Source organism: Notamacropus eugenii, chromosome 1 (genome assembly GCF_028372415.1).
Source record: "Notamacropus eugenii isolate mMacEug1 chromosome 1, mMacEug1.pri_v2, whole genome shotgun sequence".
Taxonomy (NCBI): domain Eukaryota; kingdom Metazoa; phylum Chordata; class Mammalia; order Diprotodontia; family Macropodidae; genus Notamacropus; species Notamacropus eugenii.
In genome coordinates, this window is record NC_092872.1 from 654638882 (window position 1) to 654648448 (window position 9567).

Below are 9567 nucleotides of genomic sequence, written 5' to 3' on the forward strand. Positions count from 1 at the left end.
TTCCTTTTGGAGTCAGATTACTTTTAGATATTTCTTATCCTCATATTCATATGTATATTTCAATCTCATATCCCATTCTTTTCCCACCCTGCCCCTTGCCACCACTATCAGAAATGTGCTTGTTGTGGGCCTGTTTTGTAAAGCAAAACTCTCATCTAATTCAGGCAGCTTTTGCCAAGAAATAAGTTGTTAACTAGTTACACAGTCTAGACAAATAATTATCTGTTCTACTAACAACCTGTAATAAGGATGATGTGTGGTACCTGATTTGCTTGAAACAAGCACCATTCATGGAAGTGAACATATGCTTTTGTTCTCTGCTGACTGACATGTTCTTTGTAATTCAGGGGGGAATCTAGAAAGGACCTGCAGGGTTATATTTCCAGCTCTGAAAATCTTAGTGGATTTCATATGTTCATCAATGAGATTCTACCCTCCTGATTCCACGTGGCCTATCATCTTCAATACAATAAACTGAGTATGCATAGTGCCAAGGCAATATTTACAATGCCCATAGTGGCCATGAATAACCTAGCACTATTCTGAATCAGGAAATACAACTGGCTTTCTACGTGGAAGACAGAACGAAAACATTTGTTCAGACACCAGAAAGTCAAATCCATCATAGTAACAAAAATCTGTACACTCAATAACAAAGCAGAGGGCAACACCATCTGCAAGCCTTCCCTTGCAAGGCTTCCCACAACCCAGTTCCATTAAACAAATAACAAACAGGATCCCTTAAACAAAATCACAAATTTTTTCACTCACACTAGCCAGTCACCTGCTTTCCTGCATCCTTTCTAGCTCTGACTAGACTCTGACCAATTTCCTCTCAGTTCTAGTCTGGTTCCACCTTTTCCTGTTCCACCTGTTGAGCACACTCCTCCCGGCGTGGGTTCCATGTGACTCAGACTGTTTTGATTCCGGTTTTCACGTGACCCAGGCAGGACACATGGGGCTATTAATGAATGGGAAAGATCTCCCCATTTAAATTAGCATTACATGCAGCCCCAAGATCTTTCATATTCATCACATAGGTCAATGGGGAAACTGGTATAAACAGAGCTATTAAGGGAATCACATAAAATAAGCACATAAAACAATATCTTAGGGTGGGGGTGAGCACAAGCACCCCATCATTCTTCCCTTGAAAGAATGAGGTTCAAGATCTTGGGGTAAGAGACAAAGACTTCTTTTGCACAGCTACTTCATTATAAAATTAAATGTAGAGCTGTCGCTGCCCTAAGAGGTCCCATTTGAGGGATGAGTTATTTAACTGGCATCCAAAACTTGGTGAATGTCAGGACCAGGAATGATATATCACAGTCATGTATAGCAGGTGACTTCTGGCTTAAGCCATCAGAACTAAGCCATCAGGTGGAGAGTATTAAACCAGAAGAAAACAAATCTGCCAAACAAGGTGAACAGACAAAAAGTCAAAGAGATATAAGGACAAAGTAACCAGAAGTAGGGTAGCTATAGGGTAAGCCATGCTTCTGAAGTCCATGAACCCTGTATCATAGCTTCATTCCCTATTGTTTACTGGTTTCTAATTTGCAATTTTGGAGTCATCATTCTAGCTATAGGTATACTTTCTTTAATCTGAGCTGGGGCCTAGCCCCATCCTCCATGCAGCTGTGAAAAACTTGGATGCAATGTTTCAGAAAGATCTATAGGGAGTAATTTTCATCTTTTTGCTCAGTCTACAATGAAGTTTCTTTCCTTTATGTATTTTATATCGTTCATTAGTTGGAATGACGTCTATTCTTCCAAAGTCTACCCCTGTTCTCAATTAAGCAGTAAACAATTCTTTTCTTGTCAATCTATCCTTACTTTGAATCTGCTATTTACTCTTCTTTCTTTTTCACTGATTCTCACCATTCAAGTTACCAACGATTCTCCCATCCTCTGGGTGAACTAACTCAAAATATTTATGGCCTTCCCCTGAGGAAAATCCTTAATTACCTCCCCCAAAGCTGTGTGGCCCCCTTGATTCTCCTGTTGGGCTTCTTCCTGAGAAGTCGCCCATACATCCTTTCTATTTTGCTTCTTTTTTGTGAGCTAAACTACCAACAGCATTTTCTAGCACCTGACACCCCATAGCTTGCTTTTCTAAAAGACAATTTGAATGCTATCGCATTAAAAAGCTTCTCATGCAAACTAGCCAACTATCTTTCCATCTGAGCTTTCTCTTCCAGCAGTTTCTCTCTGCTTTTACATATAATTTGATAACTTGTTAGCAAAGCCCAGGCTCTTCTACAGGTTCCTGACTTTTCTTTCCCTGCTTCTATTGATATTCCCTTCAAACATCTTTCTAAATTTTGGGGTTCTTCTTTATGTAGACTTAGTTCCCAGTTTTTACAAAGCCCTGTGCCTTTAGCCCATTCTCTTTGTAGGGAGGAATAAGGCACATCCTGCCATGAAGTGACATCTATTTCTTCCTCTGTCTCCCCTGACTTTCAGTCTCCAAAGAGAGAGTTGATATTCTGTGATCCCATCCTCATCACCATTTGCAGTGCCAACACAATATCCACAGCACCCACAGTGGCCATGAATATTCCAGCACAATTTTGAGTCATGAAATACAACAGACTCTCCACATGGAAGACAGAACCAAAACACTTATTCAGACACCAGAATGCCAAATCCATCACAGTAATGGCATCATCCCCAAACCCTTCCCCTGTCTAGGCTTCCCACAAACCAGCTCCATTAAACGAATCAGAAACAAGGTCCTTTAAACAGAATCACAAACAACTTCTTTAACTCACACTAGTCATCTGTCTACCTGAATGAATCCTTCCTAGCTCTGACTAGACTCATGACCAACTTCCTCACAGTTCTGCTCTAGCTTCACCCCTTCCTGTCTCATGCTTCCTGTTCCATCCATTCAGTAAAAGTCTTTTACCACAGGTTCCATGTGAATCAGTCTTGTGTGACTCAGGCTTCCATGTGAACCAGAAAAGTCACTTGGGCCTATTAATGAATGGGAAAGATCTCCCCATTTAAATTACGATTACAACATGGGGAATAAATTAAGAGTGATTTTGGCATGGCAACAAAAAACTAGAAAGTATGAACAATATAGATTTCCAAGTCCTTTAGTTTGGTATTCTTTGATTATAAACTATTTATCATTTGCTATAATATTATTCATATACGGAATTATCTAGAGGGTTAATGAGTAAATGTCCTTTCCAAAGTGCCTAGTGTCCACTCATGGTGTGATATTAGTTTTAATTAACTTGGAGTAAGCTGAAGTAGAGTTTTTAAGGAAGTAATTTCTAAAGCAAAAAAAAAAAAAAAGGAAAAACAGGAAAGTATTTATTTTGCAACCATACTAAAGTCTTAAATCAACTCATGAGCATAAAATTTGAAGATAATTGCAACAGTTAATATTTATATAGTTTTGTATGATTTGAAAAGCACTTTATATGAGTTCACTCCCCTTTTATTCTCACAACAACTCAGTGGAGGAGGTGCTATTATCATCACCATTTTGCAAATGACAACACAGAGGAAGAATTTCAAATTAAGATATTTGGAAAGACAGACTTTGTAAGTACCTAAGGTAAGATTTAAATCCAGATTTTTCTGACTCCATGTCCAGTGTTTTATCTACTCTGATATCTAGTTGCTATGTGTAGACATTTTTGAATAGTTAAGGCTGGGGATTCAAATTGTCAAAAGCCATCTTTATTTGTTATCTCTTAAACATGGACATCTTTCTACCTTGTTTCAAGCTAACATGCACATAGTTTCCACCCTGACTGAAAATAACTTGAAGGCAGTGGCTGTGAATTTTTTTTATTTATATTTTCCCCAGTATCTAACAATTTCCTTGCATGAAAAATGAGCTGAAAATATTTTAATTGAATTCAGATGAGCTTACATCTTGTCCCAAGATAGTTTCTATCTATAATCTAAAGAAGAATAAGATTAATGATAATGATCTTAATAAACATTATTAAATTTTATCTAGAACCTAGTTTTTTCTTCAAAATGCTACATTTACAGTATAGTGAAAGGTGATAATAAGTCAGATTTTTACATAAACTTCTTTATTATGTAGTTTGCTGACTAGAAAGAACAAAAGACTCACACAGATCTCTTTAATATAAAAAATTAATATGACAAGAAAAATACAAAGTAAGCATTAGTGTTTTGGGATTTATATGAGGGAAATTCATAAAAATAGTGAGGAACAGAGAAGATTTAATGGAGGTGGTTATATTTGAAATGAGCCTTAAAGAAAAGCATGACAGTCAAAGAGAGAGAGGAAATTACAGGTAAAAAAATAGGCAATGCCTGATTAAAGACACAGAGTTGAAAAGGGGCAGATTTAGTCCCTAGGACAAAGAATACATCATTTGACAGACGTACATCAAACACAAAGGAAAGCAATATGAGATCAGTTTGGGAAGGTAGGTGCAACCAGTATTGATAGGACCAATTATTGGGCAAAGAGGTATGAAATTCAAGTGGGCCAATGATTTTTTATTTGTTAAAAAAAATAATGACTAGCGTTAGGCAATTTGTTAATGATATGAAGAATGGGTTGGAGGAATGAGATAAATGGAGCATATAGGTTAGTAATGCATTTTAATAGTGGAAGTCACATTACTGCTTAGAATATTGGAGAGTATAAAGGGGAATATTATAAAGGAAAATAGCAAAAACAATTTGTGACATGTTAGATGTGAGATTTCATGAAAAGGAAAGTCAAAGATAACATAAATTTTTAGAATGTGAGAAATGAGATATATGGTGGAGATATTGAAAAAATAACAGAGGATAAATTTTTGAGGAAACACAATAAGCTAATTTTATAACCTTTTGAAATTGAGGCAACAGTGGAAAATCCTTATGGAGTTGTCTTATACATAAGGGAAGGTGTGGTTCTAAGCTCAAAAGAGATTAAGGCTAGAAATGTAGATTCAGAAATTTTTCACATAAAGGTAATAAAATCATGGAATGAATGTGATTCCCAATTAAGAATGTATAATGAAACACTATAACAAAGGAAAGAAAAGTGGGGAGCACCCATATGGAAGATAATAAGGGGCCATAAAAATCATTCAAAGAGAAAAGAAGACATCAAGGAGAGTCTGGTACATGTCAAGCCAAAGGTGAAGATAATATCTGAGAAAGCAAGTGATAAACACTATGGAGACGTAAGAAAGGATGATAACTAGAAGAATACCTTAATATTTGCTAATTACTAGATCAGTGATAATCTTTGAAAGAATGACTTTGGGGCTTACTGACTGGAAGTGTTGTGTATGGCCAGACAAAACTCTGGGAAGCCATTATGGAGCCCCTTAGCTTTGAAAACCCAGATGTTAGTGCTTCCCTCTCTGGTAACTACAAATGTATGGTCAGACAGTTGTCTGTCAATCTGTCATATATGTCAATTTGGAAGCACTGTCTGTTGTTTTAGATTTCTCTGTATTTTCTATGATAAATTTGCTTTATTAAAGGAGATTGTTAACCCCTCAAAAGTTGCCTTTTCTTTTATAAATGCAGGTCAAAGAACTAGTGATAGCAGGAACGCCTGTATATGTCAGGGTGCTTACTGTTACACTATGGTGATGAAGATGGGATCTACATAAATTAAAAGGAAAGTATGGGGGTTTGTGAGACTGGGATAATTGCCTGTTGTTTCTCAGTTGTGGTGGCTATGGTTCTGTGGAGCCCTGGGAGATGGGGATGGCCAGAGCCTGGACTTGGATGGATAAGCCCAGTTCCTTACTGTGCCAGAGGAGTGAACACCCTGAAAATACACTGTATTCAGAAACCAGACCAGAGTGGTGAGAGCCTGGAATGGAGCTCTGGAACCCAAGCAAAAAACTGCCTTTGTACTCACCCAGCAGAAGTGGAGAATTGCCTGTGTACTTACGTTGGAAAGCTGAAGTGTAGAATTGCCAGTGTGCCAACTTTGAAATGGTGAGTGGTGGAACAGGAGTGGAAGTTGGAGCAGAGAGCTGCTATGGGGCAGACACAGACAGGAGCTGGGGGCTGCTAGCTCCTACTAGAGGAGGGCAATATCAGAACTGTGACTGAACAGCAAGGCACTGAGTGTGGTTTTTTGCAGTATTTTCTTGGGACAATTTGGGACTCAGGGGGTGGAGTTGCCTATGGCAAGTGGAAGAAATGCCCTGTACCCCCGAGGACTCCACCCTGATAACCTTGTTGCCCAGCCTTCCAGGACTTGGAAATTGGTGGGGGGGGGGGGGGGGGGGGGGGGGGGGCGGGCGGGGAGAGAGATCGTTGAGACTGGGATTTGGCTCATTAGAGCCTACATCTGAGAGTTCCTGCAACAGCATGGTGTGGTGGACACACTTTGGAGAGGATTTTGATTAGACACTTTTGTTTGTGATTGAGGAATGAGGAGTTGGCTGTTCTCTCTTCAAAGAATGATATTGTGTTATGCATATACTGTGTTTATTTAAAGCCGTTTGGCTTCCCTTGTAATGAGTTGCTATGTTATCTATTCTATAAATATGAAAGTAAATTGCATTTACTTAAGAAATGTTAATGCCTAGTTGTTCCAGGAACCATGGCCATTTAGATTGCAAGGTCAAGGATCCTAGAAGGGTGAAGTGTGATGGCAAGCAAAGTAGGATCTTTTGCTGTTTTTGTTTTAGCATAAAGTACCTCTGATTGAATAATGTGATTAAATAAGATCTTTCCCACCCATTAATGGACTTGGGGAAGATTTGTTGGTAGACCTCACATCTTTTGTTAGTTTTCTAATGAGACACAGGTTCTCCAAGGTTGTAATGCCTTTTGACTCTAAAAAGTGTACAAATACTCTGAGGGTGAGGTTTTACTTTGGGGGTTACTGACTAGAAGTGTTTTGTTGGGCCAGATGAGACTCTGGGAAGGCTCTAAGGACCCCCTGGCTTTGAAAACCCAGATGTTGGTGCTTCCCTCTCTGGTAATTAATGTATGCATGCACAGACAGTTATTTATTGATCTTTGATATATGTAATTTTGACAGCACTATATGTGGATTTAGATCTCTCCGTATTTTCTACTATAAATGTGCTTGATTAAAGGAAATTGTTAACCCATCAAAAATAAAGAAAGGAAGGAAGGAAGGAAGGAAGGAAGGAAGGAAGGAAGGAAGGAAGGAAGGAAGGAAGGAAGGAAGGAAGAATGGCTTCCATAAAATGTTGAAGAATCAGATCAAATAATATGTAATGATGAACAAGAAATAACGAAATAAAACCTTTGTAGATAACAATTCCCATAATTTAACGTTATAGGTAGGGAACAGATTCTTTCCCAAACAAGCTACATAGACCATTACATAGGTCTATGTAGACCATTACATAGGATTAATCAGACAATATTGATTAAATTAAATTAAACATTTTTGCATGAACAAACATCATAACTAGGATAACCAGGAAGAAGTCAAATAGGAAAAAAAACTTTTCTATATAATAACTTTGATGAGGGTCTGATATCCAAGTTATATCAATAATTAAAAAACAATAGAAGAATAAATAAGATTTCCCAGTAAATAAATGATTATAGATTAACTAACTTCTCACTACCCATTTTAGTAAAAATTCAGCACGCCAAGAACCCTGAGTCACACAAAACTGAAACTCCATCTGTTTCATTTTGGTCTCATTGATTTTATTTTTTTAAGCAATAGAAAAAATGCTCAGATGCCAAATCTTCCTTCAGCTGTCTGATAATACTTCGAAAATAATAAATTAAAGTAATGGTTATAGACTGGTTCTGTGTCTTCAACCCTTTTGTATTTTGTTCTTTTCCTGACAAGCTAGAAAACTAGGTTCAAGAATCTCTGACAGACCTAACTGGTATCAGGGCCCCTACTACTGGGGAAGATGGCAACATGCAGCTGTTCCATAGATTCCCACAGCTGGTCCATTACTTGCTAGCCACTCTAACTTTTAATTGATGATTATCTTTGCCAAGATCTTTATTTCCTCCACTTGACCCTTTGAAAAGGCTTGTCTAAAAACAAAGGATGTGTGAAGGCCCAATGAAAGCACAGTGACTGCTGGACTGCATCTTTTCCTTATATGCCCCTAGAAATTATTTCTTTTATGCACTGAAAAACCTCACTGAATCTCTTATCGAAATGCTCAATATTTCCCATACCACTATATTTCTTTCTCTATTACAATACATTACTTCGTTTACATGAATTCGTTTGTGTGACTTTATAGGATTCAACTTTCATTTTAATCCTTTTCCCCAAACGAAGATGTCATTGGAAGTCATGAAATTTTCTGACTCTTAACTCCCAAGAAAAGGCCACTGGAATATTTATTTTGTAATATGGTGCTTTGTTGAGAGTCTGTGATATGAGTTGGCACAGATTGATTGCAGGTACCCCAGACTATTTGTAGACAAATCTGCCATGCTTGTCCTGTTCAGAGTTGATTCCTTGTAGGAGTAAATAGTTTTGTTATGAAAAGAGTTACCAAAGCCTTTGAAAGACTTCTTCTAATGCAGTCAAATCCATTTTAGTTTTCAATAGCTTGCACTTCCAAGGTTAAAGCACCATTTCTCACAGACGCCTTTGAATGCTACTACACAGCATAGTGGGTTGAGAAGGAGTGACTGATAATGTTATTGATTTTGAACTTGGTTGTTTTTTTTTTTTTATTCTTTATAGAGCTTTTCCATTCTTACTAAATGTTCTTAAAGGATCCAAAATGAATTTACCATTTTGCAATGAAATTTTTAAAAAGCAGAGTGTAATGTCACCATTCCATTATCCATCCCCTGCCTCATCCCCAGTCAGTGATGAGAGGTTTTGAAAAAATGCTTATTTGAAATGGTGAATTCTAAAAGGAAAAGAAATTCATAGCAAGATGCATCCAAAAATATAATTATGTTTTCAAACTATTAGTGTTGTTGATACAATGATCTTTTTTGCTGCTCTTATGACCTATGTTGCTATGTTTTCTCCCATTCCTATTTGTTTCATGACAGAAGTATCCTTAATTTAGAGGTTTTCACAATGAATGTCACTAATTAGCATATATTCAGAAAAAATGTAATGTATTGTCACTTAAACAGTTTATTGCACTCTTTATATTGATTTTAATCTTCAGAAAGCCAAAGAAACATTTCCATGTAAGTTGATAATTGGTTATTTATATTTTTAAGCAAAGTGTTTTTCTTTCTCTTTTTTCTGTCACATTTCATCATTTACCTACCCTACCTATTTTGTATGTGACTACATTGTTATACTTTCATTTCTCAGGTGAAGAAACCAAAAGCAAGGAAAGTTAAATGACTTGCTTAAGATTCTAAGATTTCTTACATCAAGTACATCTTGGAATGGAATCTCTGTATTCTGACTTATTTTCCTACCATTTTATAGTCTACTAGACTTCACGGTCTTCATTATTTCTAAAATTCTTCCAACATTTTACTTGGATTGATGGAATATTTTCTCATAGTACCTTAACATCAAAATTGAGACCATAATAAAATATTATACAAAAAGTTGTGGCTATATACTATCCTAAAAGAAACAGGTGATGTGACAATATATCATGTAGAGCAGAA